The following is an 18,532-nucleotide window of genomic DNA, read 5'->3' as shown; positions in this document are numbered from 1 at the left end:
CCACTTTGCATCAATATACGGATGGTGTGAAGTGCGGGGTGTTCCTCACCACCCTCTCGGGATCGGCGCAACGATGGTTCCGGAGGCTGCCGGACGAATCGATCACAAGCTTCAAAGAGTTCCGCACGACCTTCCTCCATCACTTCGCGAGCAGCATGCGCTACCAAAAAACCAGCGTCAATCTGTTCGCCATCAAACAAGGCTCGAAGGAGTCGCTCCGAGCCTACATCCAGCGTTTCAACCAGGTGGCCATGGATATCCCGACGGTCATTTCAGAGACTATGATGAACGTGTTCACACAGGGGGCTTGTGGACGGTGATTTCTTCCGTTCACTCATCAGAAAGCCGCCTCGCAGCTACGACCACATGTTGAACAAGGCCAACGAGTACATCAACGTGGAGGAAGCCCAGATGGCAAGGAAAAAGGAAGCACCATTCGAGCCATCAGCTCATCCCGAGCGGAAGCCGCCTTCCAATTATCAACCACCGAGAGGACCCCGTGCGGAGGTAGCTCGTCCTCATCAGAGGTCGCACGCCGTCCAACAAGTAGCGGCCGATCGGCCTAAGCCGAAAGGGAAGGTATGGACTCCCATGTTTTGTTCGCTCCATCAGTCAGCAACTCATAACACCCGTGACTGTCGGAGCCTCCCCCAAATCGCTCATCCTACGCCAAGGAGATATTGCTGTTGATCACCTTCGCCGAATCGACGACATCAACACCAAAGTCCCAGCCGGCGTACAGAAAGGAGATCTCCCGAGCGGCAACATAACCAGCAGCACAGGGCCATTCCTCGGGCATCGCATGAACGACCCCGACCATCCGCTCGGGAGGAGGAGAATAGAGGCAATGCGTCGAGAGGAGAAATTAACATCATCGCTGGTGGACCAACCGGAGGAGACTCCAACAGGGCAAGGAAGGCGCACGCAAGGCAGTTGACAATCCATGCGGTTGGCTACATTCAGGAGTGGGCGAACGGGCCCGAGATCAATTTTGGGCCTAGGGACCTCGAGGGAGTCGAAGTCCCGCATGATGACACCCTCATCATCCGAGCGGTAATAGCTAACTACACTATTCACCGCATCTTTATTGATACAGGCAGCTCGGTCAACATAATCTTTCGAAAGGCATTTGACCAATTGCAAATCGACCGAGCCGAGTTGCTGTCGATGACAACCCCCCTCTACGGGTTCACCGGTAATGAAGTTGTGCCGGTCGGACAGGTCCGGCTGGCTATTCGCAGGGAGAGGATATAACAACCCGCCTTCTACTACTAGGCTGTAAGGCCGATCGTTACGTAATGCTGTGCTAAATTACTGTTGCGGAAATCTGGATTGATTAAAATTTTGCTAAACTGATTACTGTAAAATCTGAACTTAATATTTTAGGTGTACCTAGGCGTTGTACACATGCAAGGGAAGATAATCTATGCCTCTCGGATGTCCTGCTAGCTATAATCAGACATTTCAATCGATCCATGAGTCGATTGGGTTGTCGGATTGATCCAGTGATCGATCCAGCTTGATACTGGCACGGTGAAAGACTCTGGATCGGTCGGCTGACCGATCCACAAACCATCTCGCTTCTGTATGCGGCTGGATCGGTCTACCGACCGATCCAGGAGCACACTGATCGGTCGGCAGACCGATCAGTGAGCGTCTGTGCTCTCTGTTCGCACATGGATCGGTCGGCTGACCGATCCATAACAAACGCCAACTCTCTGTTCGCGCATGGATCGGTCAACTGACCGATCCAATGGCACAACTCACACTCTGATCGGTCTGTAGACCGATCTGGGTTCTGATTTCGCACTGAAACTCCTGATTTCAGCACTATTTCGTGCCTCAATCACATTACATGTTCTAAGATGGCTAGGAAACACTCTAACAATGACAACTAACATTCTAACATCATATATTTAACATTCTAAGCATAATCTAAAGCATGGTTCGTTAGCTCATGGCGTTTAACATGCTAAAACAAAGAGTAATAGAAATACTGAAGTTCATATGCTTAATTGAAATTGCTGGATCCCTAGGATCTTTATTCCATGTTCCATCCGCACACATCCTCATCATTGCATTGACCTCCAGCCTCCGCTAGTCCATCTTTCCTTTACCTTTATTTGCAGTATAAGGAAAATAGAATCTGTAAGCTTAAAGCTTAGTAAGAAACCATCTACCTCACAAAAACATGCATACGGTGCTAATAATGTTTTTAAAACATGCTATTTAAAACATATGCTGAACATGTAAAAGATGGCATGGCATACAATCATCCAAACATGTATATCGAACTGAACATAGAGTTATCATGCATATTCACAGGGAAAAACTAAGCTGGAGCATGATACTGAAACTGAACTGAAACTAAGCTAAAATTGATCTTAAACTATAATCACTTAATTAGATTATGAGTTTGAAAGCTATTATCATAATAGATTAAAATACTAATCATGCTGCTGTTTGGGCCCGGCAATTGTACTTGCTATGCGCGCATCTCTAACTAGACCCGGGGTTGCAAGTCCCGAATTTAGTAGAGCTACTAGGTTATCTAAACCTAGAACTAGGTTATCTAAACCTAGGGACCGACTATGGGAGCCTAGCCCAGTGGATATCTAATCCAGTACAGTGCCACTGAAAATAAAATACTGATATAGCTGAATTTACTTATCTTGCTATCACTAGGTTATCTGAATCTAGTGCTAGGTTGTCTGAACCTAGAGGCGACTGTGGGAGCCCACCCATTGGACCGTAGTCCCATGAAAGCTGTAGTAAGGCTAACTAAGCTATTTTAAATGCTCCCATTGCATCTTCTGAGCTATCAAAAATGCCTAAGTTGCATTTTTCTAAGCTAGTCATTTAATCGAACACCTAGTGTGCTTTAACTCCCCTCTCCATTAGGGAGACTACCTTTAGGCACCCGACAACATCTAAACCACCAACTGAAGGGGAAAGACGTGTCCGGCCCATCCAAAGGCACTCACTAAATCCCTAAACCGGCGAGGAGGGTTAAATACACCCCTTTGTGTCGAAAAAAAATGCATATAACTAAACTAATGCATAAAAACCAAACGGAGCTACTTATACTGCAGGTGAGGGGTTTCTTACCTCCTATTCGTAATTTCTTACAATTCTAATCGCTAGGTTTCCGGAGGAGACGATCCTTTCGACGATCTTCTCGCGTCTAAGCGTTCCTCTCGCGGAGGGGAGCGTCCTCGTGCCTTTGATATTGCCGGGAGGTGCTCTTAGGGCCCTTGGCTTGGTGCGCCGAGAGAAGGAGGAGGAAAGGAGAGGGGCGGCGTGAGGCTAGGGTACGGAGAAGAAGTTCTCGGTGGAAGGAAAAGAAATAACCCTCACTTATATATTTTCCCATATTTATCTTAAGTGGGTAATTTCGGCCCAACTTAAACTTAAATATAAATGTTTCCCTTCTCTTTCAGCACGGCCCTGCTGGGTTCAACTGGTTACTAGCATTATCCCTAAGCCATAGGTCTCGGGTTTAATCTCCGCTTAGGCCGTTTTCGTTTTCTATTTATTTTTGCTACTTCTGCTACTCTAAAAATTCCGGAAAAATATCTAAAAATTCCAGAATAATTATAGAATATTTCTAATATAGTTTTGAGAATTTTCGGGCGTTACAATCCCCCATACCTTATAAAAAGTTCATCCTCAAACTTAGAATAACTCTGGGTACTTCTATCTCATACTGGCTTCTGTCTCCCAAGTTGCCTCTTCTGCTGTGTGACTGTTCCAAATAACCTTGACTAATGGTACTTCCTTATTCCGCAATTTCTTAACTGCTCGGTCTATTATCTGAATAGGCCGACTGTCATAGCTGAGGTCTTCGCGGATCTGTACCGACTGGGGCTCAATCACCTGGGTGGCATCTAGGGTATGCTTCTTCAGCATAGAGACATGAAATACATTGTGGACAGCTGACATTTCCTGGGTAGCTCTAGCTCATATGCTACCTTGCCCACTCTCCTGCTAATAAGGTATGGTCCCACATATCTGGGACTTAGCTTGCCCTTCTTCCCAAAACGCATTACTCCATTCATGGGAGCTACTCTAAGGAATACTGAATCCCCAACTGAAAACTCTAAGGGTCTGCGCTGTGTATCAGCATAGCTCTTCTGGCGGCTCTGAGCTGTCTCTATCCTCTGGCGGATCTGCTGTATAGCTGCTGTGGTATCTGCTACTAGATCTGTCTGAAGCTCTAGTTCTTTCTGTTCACCACTCTCATACCAGCAGATTGGAGATCTACACCTCCGCCCGTAGAAAACCTCGTAAGGTGTCATACCGATAGTGGCCTGATAGCTATTGTTGTATGCAAACTCTGCTAAGCTCAGATATTTGCACCAACTTCCCTTGAAGTCTAGGGCACATGCTCGGAGCATATCTTCGAGTACCTGATTTACTCGCTCCGTCTGACCATCTGTCTCAGGATGGAAAGCTGTGCTAAATTTTAACTTCGTGCCCAAAGCTGTTTGTACACACTCCCAGAAGTGTGATGTGAACCTACTGTCTCTGTCTGAAATAATGGTTCGTGGGACTCCATGCAGCCTGACGATCTCCTTGAGATACAACTGAGCTAACTGCTCCATGGAATAGGATATTCTGATAGCTAGGAAGTGGGCTGATTTAGTTAACCTGTCGACTATTACCCAGATGGTATCAAAACCATTTGTGGTCCTAGGTAATCCCACTATGAAGTCCATGGAAATATCCTCCCACTTCCACTCTGGGATCTGGATGGGCTGCAAAACTCCTCCTGGTCTCTGATGTTCCGCCTTGACCCTCTGACAGGTTAGGCAGGTGCTGACATAACGAGCGACGTCTTTCTTCATCCCAGGCCACCAAAAACGTTTCTTCAAGTCCTGGTACATTTTGGTGGAGCCAGGATGCATCGCATAGGGAGTCTTGTGAGCCTCGTCTAGGATCTTCCTCTGTAGTTCCTCCTGATCTGGAACACATAGCCTGTCGCCAAAGTACAACACCCCGCTAACCGACACTCTGAATTCTCCACTTTTTGTTTCTGCTAATCCTTGCTTGATTTTCTGAATTTCAGGATCCTGCTCCTGAGCTGTCTGGATGTCACCAAGCAAGGTAGACTCTAATGTCATAGTAGAGAGCTGTCCGACTATGAGTTCGAGACCGAAATTTGAGATCTCCTTCTGTAGGGGCGGTGACATGGCTGCTAAAGATAGTAGGGTAGCGCTGGACTTTCTGCTGAGGGCGTCTGCTACCCTATTCGCTTTTCCTGGGTGGTAGAGGATATCTATGTCGTAGTCTTTGACCAGCTCTAACCATCTGCGCTGTCGCATATTCAGATCCTTCTGAGTGAAGAAGTACTTCAGACTCTGATGATCTGTATACACTCTACACTGAGCTCCATACAAGTAATGTCTCCAAATTTTTAGGGCGAACACCACTGCTGCAAGCTCAAAGTCATGAGTGGGGTAATTCCTCTCATAATCCTTGAGTTGTCTGGAGGCGTAGGCGATTACCTTGCCATCTTGCATCAGCACTGCTCCTAGTCCCAACTTAGAGGCATCACTATATATATCAAAGCTGTCTGTGTTCTCTGGTAGAGCTAGAATAGGTGCACTGGTCAATCTCCTCTTTAGCTCGTCGAAGATGTTCTCACAGTCCTCTGTCCACTGAAATTTTCTGTTCTTTCTGGTAAGAGCTGTCAGTGGAGAGGCTATCCCGGAGAAGTCCTCTACGAATTTTCTGTAATAACTTGCTAATCCCAGAAAGCTTCTGATCTCACTGGCGTTCTTGGGTCTTTTCCAGTTACTTACGGCTTCTATCTTACTGGGTCTACCATGATACCATCCTTTGAGATGATGTGACCCAGGAAGGACACCTGATCTAACCAAAATTCACATTTCGTGAATTTGGCGTATAACTGGTTCTGCTGGAGGGTCTGCAGTACTATTCTCAGATGCTCTGCGTGTTCTTCCTGAGTTCCTGAATAGATAAGAATGTCATCGATGAACACGATAACAAACTTATCTAAGTATTCTCTGAATACCCGATTCATGAGGTCCATGAAAGTAGCTGGAGCATTTGTCACGCCAAAGGGCATGACTACGAACTCGTAATGTCCGTATCTGGTCCTGAATGTTGTCTTGGGTATATCCCCTTCTTTAACCTTCACCTGATGATAACTTGATCTGAGGTCTATTTTAGAGAACACTATTGCTCCCTTTAGCTGATCGAACAGGTCATCTATTCTGGGAAGAGGATACTTGTTCTTGATTGTGACCTGGTTCAGTGCCCGGTAATCTATACACAGGCGCATGCTCCCGTCCTTCTTCTTCACGAACAATACAGGCGCTCCCCATGGTGAGTGACTAGGGCGTATGAAGCCTTTGTCAAGCAGCTCCTGTAGTTGCTCATGAAGTTCCTTCAGTTTTGCTGGAGCCATGTGGTAAGGTGCTTTGGAGATAGGGTTTGTACCGTGAATGAGCTCTATCTCAAATTCGATCTCCCTGTCTGGTGCTAATCCTGGTAACTCTTCAGGGAAGATTGCTGGGTAGTCACATACGACTCAGACCTCTACTAGATGTGGGTCCTTATCCTGACTGGTACTGACTACGTGTGCTAAAAATCCCGTACATCCTGAATCCATCAACCTCTGTGCCTTCATAGCTGAGAGAAACTTCTTGGCTTTTCTCCTGGGTTCTCCGACAAATTCGAACTGTGCTTCTGCTTCAGGTTGGAATATGACTTTCTGTTTACGGCACTCGATGGAAGCACCGTATCTGATCAAGAAGTCCATTCCAAAAATGACATCGTAGTCAGTCATATTTAGCACGATCAGATCACAGAAGAGTTCTCTGTCTGCTATAATGACTGGCACTGCTTTGAGCCAGTGCGTGGACGCCATGATTTCTCCAGAAGGTAATGTCGTCAGAAACTGACTACTAAGTACCTCTGGAGGTATTGCTAACTTATTTGCGAATGCCCTGGCTATATAAGAATGGGTTGCCCCGGTATCGAATAAGACAATTGCTATTTGCTGAAAAATACTAATCTGACCTGTAACAACTGTCGAGGCATTTGCTACGTCCTCTCTGGTGAGTGAGTAGATCCTCGCATTGGTCATAGCTGGAGGAGCTTCTAATCTGCCCTGGCTGATGTGGGGACCATCTAAAGCAGCCTGCATCTGATGTAACTGTGTTGACTGGCCTCCGTATTGAATCGGCTGTGGTGCAGGAAAGCTAGTCTTGTTCGAGCACTGCTTAGCCATATGCCCTTCCTGTCCACATTCAAAGCATCCCCTTATGCCCTTGCGACAAACTCCTGGGTGAAATTTCCCACAAGTAGCACATTTGCGATAACTGGGTTACTTGCTGGCTGGTCCTCCTTTTGGATAACTCCCTGGTTTGCGCTTGTTGCTGGAGTTCCCTTTCCAGTTAGAGCCGTGAGAGCTGTGGCCCTGCTGTTTCTGAGTGCCTGAGCTTCCTTGACCTTTAACTTCTGAGAGGACTTGCTTCTGCTGCTGATTAGCCCTGAGGGTGACTATCTCCTGTTGCTGTTCAGCTAGCTGCTGCTGTAACTGAGCCACTAACGCTGTAAGGTCTAGGGGATGCACTGAACTGCCAGCCTCATGCTGGGGCTCAGTAGCTGGTGTCCTTCTAGCTGGGCGTCCTCGTGCCATTTCTAATGACATAGCGGACAGGACTTGCATAACTAATACAATCATAATTGTATAACTATTGCTATCATGTTATATACTATCACATACTAACATGCATCAGATATCTATAAACATAAGCTATAACAAGAAAGCAAGAAACATAAATAAAGCAGAGGTATTGTTACTTGGAAGCTGCAGGTACAATGCTGATGTGTGTGTAGGAAGTATGGAACCCTGCTCTGATACCACTCTGTAACGACCCGCCTTCTACTACTAGGCTGTAAGGCCGATCGTTACGTAATGCTGTGCTAAATTACTGTTGCGAAAATCTGGATTGATTAAAATTTTGCTAAACTGATTACTGTAAAATCTGAACTTAATATTTTAGGTGTACCTAGGCGTTGTACACATGCTAGGGAAGATAATCTATGCCTCTCGGATGTCCTGCTAGCTATAATCAGACATTTCAATCGATCCATGAGTCGATTGGGCTGTCGGATCGATCCAGTGATCGATCCAGCTTGATACTGGCACGGTGAAAGACGCTGGATCGGTCGGCTGACCAATCCACAAACCATCTCGCTTCTGTATACGGCTGGATCGGTCTACCGACCGATCCAGGAGCACACTGATCGGTCGGCAGACCGATCCAGTGGCTCACTGATTGGTCGGCTGACCGATCAGTGAGCGTCTGTGCTCTCTGTTCGCACATGGATCGGTCGGCTGACCGATCCATAACAAACGCCAACTCTCTGTTCGCGCATGGATCGGTCAACTGACCGATCCAATGGCACAACTCACACTCTGATCGGTCTGTAGACCGATCTGGGTTCTGATTTCGCACTGAAACTCCTGATTTCAGCACTATTTCGTGCCTCAATCACATTACATGTTCTAAGATGGCTAGGAAACACTCTAACAATGACAACTAACATTCTAACATCATATATTTAACATTCTAAGCATAATCTAAAGCATGGTTCGTTAGCTCATGGCGTTTAACATGCTAAAACAAAGAGTAATAGAAATACTGAAGTTCATATGCTTAATTGAAATTGCTGGATCCCTAGGATCTTTATTCCATGTTCCATCCGCACACATCCTCATCATTGCATTGACCTCCAGCCTCCGCTAGTCCATCTTTCCTTTACCTTTATTTGCAGTATAAGGAAAATAGAATCTGTAAGCTTAAAGCTTAGTAAGAAACCATCTACCTCACAAAAACATGCATACGGTGCTAATAATGTTTTTAAAACATGCTATTTAAAACATATGCTGAACATGTAAAAGATGGCATGGCATACAATCATCCAAACATGTATATCGAACTGAACATAGAGTTATCATGCATATTCACAGGGAAAAACTAAGCTGGAGCATGATACTGAAACTGAACTGAAACTAAGCTAAAATTGATCTTAAACTATAATCACTTAATTAGATTATGAGTTTGAAAGCTATTATCATAATAGATTAAAATACTAATCATGCTGCTGTTTGGGCCCGGCAATTGTACTTGCTATGCGCGCATCTCTAACTAGACCCGGGGTTGCAAGTCCCGAATTTAGTAGAGCTACTAGGTTATCTAAACCTAGAACTAGGTTATCTAAACCTAGAACTAGGTTATCTAAACCTAGGGACCGACTATGGGAGCCCAGCCCAGTGGATATCTAATCCAGTACAGTGCCACTGAAAATAAAATACTGATATAGCTGAATTTACTTATCTTGCTATCACTAGGTTATCTGAACCTAGTGCTAGGTTGTCTGAACCTAGAGGCGACTGTGGGAGCCCACCCATTGGACCGTAGTCCCATGAAAGCTGTAGTAAGGCTAACTAAGCTATTTTAAATGCTCCCATTGCATCTTCTGAGCTATCAAAAATGCCTAAGTTGCATTTTTCTAAGCTAGTCATTTAATCGAACACCTAGTGTGCTTTAACTCCCCTCTCCATTAGGGAGACTACCTTTAGGCACCCGACAACATCTAAACCACCAACTGAAGGGGAAAGACGTGTCCGGCCCATCCAAAGGCACTCACTAAATCCCTAAACCGGCGAGGAGGGTTAAATACACCCCTTTGTGTCGAAAAAAAATGCATATAACTAAACTAATGCATAAAAACCAAACGGAGCTACTTATACTGCAGGTGAGGGGTTTCTTACCTCCTATTCGTAATTTCTTACAATTCTAATCGCTAGGTTTCCGGAGGAGACGATCCTTTCGACGATCTTCTCGCGTCTAAGCGTTCCTCTCGCGGAGGGGAGCGTCCTCGTGCCTTTGATGTTGCCGGGAGGTGCTCCTAGGGCCCTTAGCTTGGTGCGCCGAGAGAAGGAGGAGGAAAGGAGAGGGGCGGCGTGAGGCTAGGGTACGGAGAAGAAGTTCTCGGTGGAAGGAAAAGAAATAACCCTCACTTATATATTTTCCCATATTTATCTTAAGTGGGTAATTTCGGCCCAACTTAAACTTAAATATAAATGTTTCCCTTCTCTTTCAGCACGGCCCTGCTGGGTTCAACTGGTTACTAGCATTATCCCTAAGTCATAGGTCTCGGGTTCAATTCCCGCTTAGGCCGTTTTCGTTTTCTATTTATTTTTGCTACTTCTGCTACTCTAAAAATTCCGGAAAAATATCTAAAAATTCTAGAATAATTATAGAATATTTCTAATATAGTTTTGAGAATTTTCGGGCGTTACAGAGGAGCCGCTCGGAAGAACGCGGACTGCTAACTTCATCGTAGTCAACGCTCCCTCTGCGTACAATGTGATCTTGGGGCGACCGACTCTCAACGAGTTCCAAGCGGTCGTCTCCACCTTCTGCCAAAAAATCAAATTCCCAGTAGAAGACCAAGTTGGAGAAGTCCGAGGGGATCAACTGGCAGCCCGGCGATGCTACGTAGAGATGGTCCGAGCCGAGGCTAAATCCGCTCGGAAAATGCCACGAGTCGAGGTAAACACTATAACCGAAAAGCCACCTTCTCTAGTTTATGAAGAAAAGGAGGAGGTACAAATCCACCCCTACCCGACCGGATCACAGAGTCGTCGAGAAGCTCCGATCGGGTGCATACTATTTTGAATATGAGGACGGACGGCGGCTAGAACGACCATGGAGCGCAAACCATCTCCAGCCGTACCGAGCGGGGTAAAAGGTGTGCTGATGTAATTTATCTCATGTGTGCCTTGTTCGTCTGTATCCTTTGGCTGCAGGAGTAAAAATTTAAAAATACAAAGGATATGAGCATTTGTTGCCGAACGACAAAACTCCATGAAGACCGTCGAGCGGCGACGTTAAATTCTAGAGTCGAACCGGCGACTATAAACCCCCCGGCTCGAAAACCGTCGAGCGGCGACGTTAAACTTTAGAGTCGAACCAGCGACTATAAACCCCCCGACTCGAAGACCGTCAAGCGGCGACGTTAAACTCTAGAGTCGAACCGGCGACTATAAACCCCCGGGCTCGAAGACAGTCAAGCGGCGACGTTAAACTCTAAAGTCGAACCGACGACTATAAACCCCCGGGCTCGAAGACCGTCGAGCGGCGACGTTAAACTCTAGAGTCGAACCGACGACTATAAACCCCCCGAACGGGACAGCGTCGTAGCATCTAGGGCCAATGATCAGCCAGCCTTGATCCTAAGGACAGGGAGAAAACAATGGCGTGCGCTTACCAGCGCCGACTAACGAAAAGGTAACAGAAGTTCCATGCGGAATGAAAGTTGTTTGACCGAGCGGCGCAATTGAGAAAAACACTTCTAACGAAAAACTAACAGGAGTTCCGTGTGGAATGAAGGTCGAGCGGTGCGGTTACAAGAAACATTTCATGGAAGAGCAAAAATTGGCATTCCAAAATTACATTTATAAGTTCGCCGATCGAAAGGATTACAGAAAACACTTCATTCTAGATAATTGAAAACATGCTTCAGAATGGTGGTGAGAAGCGCCGCATGCTCCGTAGCAGGGATGACCACGGATTCGGGGAGTTGACCCTTGGACTTTAGATAGTCTGCCGTGGCGGTGATGGCCAACTCGAAGGCAATAACCATCCGGTCGCAGACCTTCTCAACAAATTCCGCCGAGCGGATGTACGTCTGCCTCAAGGTGGCGACACGGCCTGGCTCCGCCTCCTGGTACTCCTTGAAGGCGGCGCGGGAAGCGTTGAGAGCTTCCTGCAGGGCCTTCAAATCGTCCCTGAGAGCCGCCGCCTCGACCGAACGACCCTTCTTCTCGCGGTCCAGCAAATCCGCTAGCTCCTTCACACGCTGCTCCAAAGCTCGGGCCTCCACATTCTTCGCTTCCAAATCGGAGATAGCGCTATTTTTTCGAGTGGTTGCGAGTTCTATCTTTCGGTCAAAGGTCTTGACCTGCTTCTCGAATTGGGCCAGCATGTAAGCCTGGTCGGCCGTCTTCTTCCGCTCGGCCTCCAGCAAGTCCTTGGTCTTTGCGAGCTCCTTCTACAGCTCGGCATATGAAGGGCCTTGAGAAGAAGACGGACCGCCCGGACTCTTTAGTCTCTTCAGCTCCTCCTCCACCATGGCCAAGCGATTGGCGACAGCAATGTTTTCCACCCATCTCTGATATACACAGGAATGTTAAAATGTCAACCGGGAAGACTACATAAAAGAGCAGAACTGAGGCTTACCCCTGTAGACTGCTGCATGTGACTGTCGGCCAGTTTGTCGAGCGGTATCATGGCAACACGAGCCCGGGCGTCAGCCCACATCTCAGTAAGGGGCCCCTTGATGGTGATCATGTGTTTAGGAGCCGTCGGCTGATCGGACTCGGTCATAAACGCCTCAGTGGGGAGGTGCAGGGTGGTCTTAATAGTGCGGCGCCGGCCCGGAGTCGTGTGAGCGGACGCCGAGGGATCGGAAGTCGGGCTAGACATCGAGGACAGAATGCCCGAGTGGCGGACTCGGCGTGATACAGGGGAAGAGAGCTGACCGGCACCGTTTCGATGGGATCCACAGGCAGATCCAGTTGGGAGGGGGTCCAGTCGGAGGAGAGCGCTTCGACCGATGGCGCTTTGCCGCGGGGAGATGCGGTGCCCGTCCGCTCTGACGCTTGCACTGCGGAGGTTGCCGAACGGAGCGACATCTCAACTCGCCGTCTCTTCTGATTGAGGGGGAGTTCGTCGTCCGGCTCAGAGTCATCCTCCCGAACGGAAGGGCCCTTGCTGGAAGTTGCACCACCAGTCACTTCCTCATGTGAAGCTCGAGCGACCGACTTGTTAGGATCTCTTCGTACGGCTAGAGAGGGGGGGGTGTGAATAGCCGACCCCAATTACTCGCGTTTCTTTCTACAAACTAGGGTTAGCGCAGCGGAAACTAAATGCAGAAAGAAAACAGGAGAAGAAATCAAACCTCTACGCAAGGATGTAACGAGGTTCGGAGATGAAACTCCTACTCCTCGGCGTGTCCGTAAGGTGGACGAAGCCTATCAATCCGTCGGTGGATGAGTCCCCGGAAAACCGGCTGAAACAAACTCCTTGTGGGTGGAGAAACCTCGCCACAATCACTTGCAACAGCAAGCTAAGAGTACAAGAGAATAGCAAGAACAAAATACAACAGGAATGTAAACACAGTAGCCTTGTCGACTGGGGTCCGGATGAAGTAGCAACTTCACGGACAGATGCAACAAGCAACTCAACAGCAGCTGATCCAATCGTGGAATGAAGCTCACGCCAAGCTTCGACAAGGTTGAGCTCAACAAAGCTCAGAGCCTCAGAGCAGTCAGGAGAGAACTTCCGAAGGAAGAAGAAGTAGCGAAAGGCAATCCCCAAGTCCTGTAGCTTCTTATACCTGCGAAGAAGAAGAGCGGAGAACTAGCCGTTGCTATTCCTGATCGGTCCATGGACCGATCAGGAACCTCTGATCGGTCCACAGGAAGCTGTAACGCTTCCGATGGGCGTCTCTGATCGGTCTCGGACCGATCAGAAGTGCCCGATCGGTCCATAGACCAGTGTTCGCGTCGATGTCAGTTGATCGGTCCGCCGACCGATCAAATGGATCGCAGACCGATCCAAGGCTTCTTCGCGAGGTTGCGTTGCCTCGATCGGTCTCCGCATCGATCGATGAGCCATCGATCGATTACGATCGGTCACTGCACCGATCAGCAAACGCAGATCACCGATCGGTCACCGCACCGATCCAAAACTTCTCCCCTCAACCTAAGGCTTCTACACCAACATCCGGTCAACCTTGACTGTTGGTACATTATCCTAGCATGTCCTCCCTTGACTGCCAAACACCAAGTGTCCGTCAACCTTTGACCCACTTAGACTTTTCCACACCGGATGTCGATCATCCTCGATCCATCTGGATTTTCCTCTTCGTGCCAAGTATCCGATCACCCTTGATCTACTTGGACTTTCCAACACCGATGTCCGATCACCCTTGATCCATCTGGATTTTCCTCGGCTTCACTCACCGGGACTTTCACCTAACTTCACTCACTAGGTTTTCACCTGGTTTACTCACCAGGATTTCACACCGCCTAACATCCCTGTTAGGACTTTGCCCTTGCCCGGCTTCACTCACGGGACTTTAACCTGCCTAACATCCTAGGACTTTCCCATTGCTTCACTCACCGGGACTTTCCAACCGCCTAACATCCCAGTTAGGACTTTCCCACCGGCTTCACTCACCGGGACTTTCCACACCGCCTAACATCCCAGTTAGGACTTTCCCACCGCCTCGCTTCACTCACCGGGACTTTCCAACCGCCTAACATCCCAGTTAGGACTTTCCTCGTGCCAAGCTCCCCGCTTGGACTTCTCCGTGCTAAGCTCCTCGCTTGGACTTCTCCGTAAGTCTCTATACTTGAACTTTTCCCCAAGTCTCCATACTTGACTTTTCCCGCCAAGTCTCCACACTTGGACTTTTCGCGTGCCAAGCTTGGACTTTTTCCCGAATCAGGTCAACCAGGTCAACCTTGACCTACGGTTGCACCAATCATCTCCCAAACATCTATTCTTGTCCCATATCAAGAATAGAACTTCTCTTCTCGTCAAACATCGTCAAACATAACTCGTCAAACATCAAAACACAACTCGAGTCAAGTCAACTCGAGTCTGGTCAACCAGGTCAACCTTGACCTAAGATTGCACCAACACGACTCCCCTGCATTCGCCTCGCTCTCACCCTCGTGAGAGCCGACCGGAGCAATGCCCAACTGCTCCATTTCCTTGGCCGCTGTCGCCTCGAGCGCGACCGCTTTTCTCTTCAAGATCCCGAGCAGCACAGACTCCATTACAATGTTCGCTGCAAGGAAAAGAGAAGAAAATCAGTTAGAACTCAAGGCAAATGCACAAGTAAATTTCTTACCGAAGCTGCTCGGGAGGGGGTCCGGCTCGGACTCAAGCCAAATATATACATCACTCCTTCAGGTAGGAGCTTGTTGATGTCGAGCTTCAGACCGACTAACATATTCGCTGCTTGAAGGTAGTCCGGTTGGATTTTATACTTCTTCAGCTCGGGGGAGGTGGGCGGTCCGACCTGCCATTTAGTGCGGAAAGGAAGCCGCTCGGGAATACGAAGAAAGAAGAAGTTCTCTTTCCAATGTTTGTTGGAAGAGGGCAGTTTATCAAAAAAGACCAAACCAGGTCGAGCCTGAAACAAATAAGTGCCCGGCTCGGACTGCTTGGGATAGTAGAAATAATAGAAGACTTTCGGGTGGAGGGGAATGTTGTGTATCTTAAATAATACCACAACTCCACACAGAAGGCGAAAAGTGTTGGGAACTAACTGGGCGAGCGGAATGCCAAAGAAGTCGCAAACTTCAACGATGAAGGGGTGGAGATGAAATCGCAGACCGGCTGTGAATTGGTCGCGAAAAGACAAAAAGCGTCGCACGGAGGTTTGTGCGGCCGAGCGGAAGGCGAAGGTAAAATCAATTCGAAATCGGAAGGGATGTCAAAAGCGTTAATCAGGCTTTCGGCATCACGCCGATCGAACCGCGACTCCATGGTAGTATACCATGGGCCGAGAGCAAGGTCTGCGGGTTGGGAAGAGCTAGCCATCGCCGAAACAGTGGAGGAGCCAGAAATCGGGAGAAAACACAAGGGCTTAAGGGAGATGAACGGAACAGTAACCAAAAGGCGAGAACGCGGCAAAGAACGCAAAGAAAACACAGAACCGAAGAGAGAAAAGCAAAGAACCTTACAGAAAAGATGAGGATCGAAAGAACAGGGCAAGGGGTCGCCGGAGTGCCGAAGGACGAGGTCACCGGAGCAAGGAGCGCAGGGAAAAGCTGCTGAGCACGCGAAGGCGAAAGTGCGGCGGAAGAAGGCAACGAGAGCTTTATACGGATGGGCTCGACCCGCCCGAGCCGTCGGATGCAGGTCACATAACCCGAGGCCCGCATCTGACTGTCCATTTCAAATCGATGAACGTCGCATCGGGCCTAAGGCGGCGGTCGTACGATGGCGTCAACAGCGTCACATGGCACTCGGTCAAAGGAGGGCATTTAATGAGCCTCATCACGAGGCAGAACCCGCGTGCTCAACCATAATAGCAGAGATTTGCACGCGTTCTGAGAAGATCCCGCAGACATCATCACAAGCCAATTGGACAACCCTCGGTAATTAGCCGACCGGCGCTATTCGACCCCATAGTGGCCCAGCGGAGGTACACTTTCGGGAGTGGCAGGATGGCTGTCGCTCGGCCAAACTCATAGTCCAGTCAGTTGGACTCAGCGCCTCCTTCGACTAGACTTGAGGGAGAGACATGTGATCCGGTGGTAAGGACGGGGGACCCTCGTTGGCGGGAGGTCAACGACACGTGGAGATCAATGGTCAAGAGGGTCAACCCCAAGGTCGTGCCGAGCGGAGTGGCGGGCCGACCAAACATCCGGCCAGGGGTCTCCCGGACCGAACGAAAGACAGTCCAACCAGGGGTCGGGTTTCCGATGCTCAAGGTAAAAGAGTCTATGGGCCGGGCGGACAGGCCGCTCGCCCGAGCCACAGGACAATAAGACGCAATTCCATCCGAGCACATGAGCAGGGCCCCCCGCCCGGGCCGAGGTATGCGCATTCCCGGAGGCCATGAGCGCCGAGCGGCTGGTCCGCTCGGCTCAGGAACAGGTAAGAGCGCAAAGAGACAAAAAGGACAGTTGGTAACTTCATCCTCGAGACACCTACTGCCGACAAACAGCATAGTCGGTGGTCGGAGCGGACAGAATATCGTACGGTGGAAGTTTTCACCGTCACATCAGGGATATGCTCGGACGATTGCGGAATGGCGTCAGACATGCTTTCCTGACACAACCCTACTGAGGTATGTTTGGGGAAGCGTGTATGCATTGAGAAGCGTGCTCGCGCCTCCCCGAGGTCCTATATAAGGACCCCCAGACTTCGACGGAGGTATGCGATTCTGATCACTATAGCCACAGTAGCGTTACTTTGCTCCTCTTCTTCTTCATTGCCTGACTCGAGCGTCGGAGGGTCGTCGCCGGGAAATCCCTCCCGGCTCGGCTTCTTTACAGGTTCGCCGGAGATCCACATCACCAGTCGAAGACAGCGGAGAGCGCCACATCCCAGTGTCCATCGACTCAGCGCTCGGACAGGATCACTTACCATTAGACCAATCATACAAAACTAAATTTAATTAGGCCAAATAATATATATTAATAAAATAAAAAATATCTATATAAAAATAATATTATTTAAAAATTTTGGAGGGGCGGTGGCCCCCTCGGATCCTAACGTGAATTCACCCCTGGTTGCAGTTATGACTGTTTCTAGTATATGTACATCAATATATTTATTTTATTTTATTTTGTTTTTTAAATTTTTAGTATAAATAGATGATGAACTTTTTATTTTTTTTCATTCAATTTACAAGTATCTTATTTCTCATCCAAACTACTCATTTACCTGTCATTTTAATTTTTATCCGAAATAAATAAAAATTCTTGTGGATCTTTAAAATTATAAATTTAATTAAATTAAAAATAGTATTTAATTAATTTATTAATTATAAATTATAAATAAATTAAATTAGAGATCATAATTACTTAAAATATTAAATGAAACTTTTATAGAGATATTAAATGAAAAAATAATAAATAAAGATATGCGATGTACAATGTATAAAGATTTTTTTTTTATTGTGGAGAGAATAGTATATTTTTTTTACTTTTGATGTGACATTGATATAGTAAATTAGAAACTATAAAAAAAATTATTGAAAGATTTAATTATTGAATATGATATTACTGTAACTGGATTACATGAAATTTCAATTGCGGCCCGAAATTATTGATCTTGCGGTCAATTAACAAAGGCCCTAGAATACCTTGGTCGTCGTTAAAGGCTTCATCTTTTTTGCCCAATACTAAATCTAGAGAGGCGTGGGACAATAATGCAGTGATAAGTCAGTAAATTAACAAATATTTTTTTTAATGATGGGTTGATCTAAAAATGATAAATTAATAGATTCGTTGAAATATGGAGAGGTGAGTACTTTTTAATTGATTCTGATGATCAATGGAAAATTTTCATAAGATTGAATCGATCAACCCAGGATTAGTCGACGTAAACTAAATATCTGGTGTTAATTAAAAAATAATAATAAATTCAGAGAGGCCCCTACGGGCATAGCCAAGTAGGTACTTGAGTGAGGAATTGTCACAATAGGTCTTGTGTTTGAATCATGGGGTTTACCCATGCTAGACCTCACCTAGAAGTTGCTCGACTGGCAAGATAATCTACGTGATTTATTCCCTTCCAATTTGCTCGGGGCATCTTGGAGGGGCCACAGAGTGAGAGTTATCACTTATCACCCTTTAGCCACAATGATATATTCAGAGGCCTCCACGGGTGTAGTCAAGTGGGTACTTAGGATAAGGAGTTGCCACAATAGGTTGCGGCAGAATTAAAAGAAAAAGGTT

The sequence above is a fragment of the Zingiber officinale genome, chromosome 5B (assembly GCF_018446385.1).
Source record: "Zingiber officinale cultivar Zhangliang chromosome 5B, Zo_v1.1, whole genome shotgun sequence".
NCBI classification, from domain to species: Eukaryota; Viridiplantae; Streptophyta; class Magnoliopsida; order Zingiberales; family Zingiberaceae; genus Zingiber; species Zingiber officinale.
This window is presented reverse-complemented; position numbering follows the sequence as displayed.